Below are 1,288 nucleotides of genomic sequence, written 5' to 3'. Positions count from 1 at the left end.
TGAGCCTCAGGCTTAGCTAATGCCTGGTCAGGGGGTTCCTTATATGCCTTCGGCCAGCAAGTCCTCTGTTTTCTAAGAACTGCTTTCTGTTTTCTTAAATGTACTGCATGTGCACATGTCTGCATGTGTGTGAGTTCATGTGCGTGTGAGTGCATCTGTGCGCACGTGTGTAGGTGTGTGTGTGCATGTGGGGGTGCATGCGTATGCGCTTTGAGTTATGCCTGTGATACTCAAGCAGTTGACAATTTCAACTCAGCCTCCACTTCTTGCTTGCACAGAGCCTCAAGGTCAGCCAGAGGTCAATGGGGCCCTCACCGGTTGTTTTCCTTCACGTGCTTGTGTCCTCGTAGATCCCCAGAAATATGCCAGAGCTTCCCAAACCCCCTTTGGACATGCGCAGGTAATCATTTTACACTCTTGACTGAGCTCCTGCTTGCCTGAGGCAGCCGCCAAGTTCAGGGAAGAAGCTCTGAGTGGGATTAAGTAACTAGGGCACCTCGCGAACATGGTTTCCACAGGGAGCTCCCAGACGGCGGGGAGCCGCAGTGCTCTGGGAGTGGGGTGCCTGAGCGCTCCAGACCTGGCCCGAGCCCTCCTCCGCTGCCAGGATACTGGTTTTTAGGGCTGCTGAGGATTAGGAAAAAGAAGATGGGAACAGAGCAACTTGAAATACCATGGACTTTACTGTTCTTACTGAGGTTCAGTAGGGTTTTTTGAAATAAATGCTCTTTGGATTGTTGTACATCTTTGGTTAGTTTCCAGAGTTCTCTAAAACTTCATTTTGTTAAATATGCTAGTGCCTCTTTACTTCCATATGGAAGCATACTTGTGGAGATCTTCGTTTCTGTTCCCTAGAAGTCCTGCTCACTTGTAGCTTTTAAATGCAATCTACTGCAGTCATAATTCTAAATTTCCAACCAATTTTCTTACCAGTATATTAAAATTTGTAACTTTCTGCCAAGCTTTTCTGTTCTATTTAGGATTCACACGTTTAAAAAATGAAAGCCACAGCTTTAAAATTACAAGTACTGAAAATATGAATAATTCTAACAATAAGAGATGCTTTCTTTTAATATTGGACAAATAAGTACAATTTGTAACATCCTAAGAGAAGACTAAGGAGAATGAAAACAGGCATGAAATGAGAAGAAAATGGAGTAATTATAGGGCAATTAATCCAAATGCAAACTGATTGAATGCTAAGAAAATACAGTAGTTCAGGGATGGGTTCTGAGAAATGTGTCCCTAGGCGATTTTGTTATTGTGAAAACATCATGGAGTGACTTAC

Source organism: Microcebus murinus, chromosome 7 (genome assembly GCF_040939455.1).
Source record: "Microcebus murinus isolate Inina chromosome 7, M.murinus_Inina_mat1.0, whole genome shotgun sequence".
NCBI lineage: Eukaryota > Metazoa > Chordata > Mammalia > Primates > Cheirogaleidae > Microcebus > Microcebus murinus.
Note: the sequence above shows the minus strand (reverse complement) of the source record.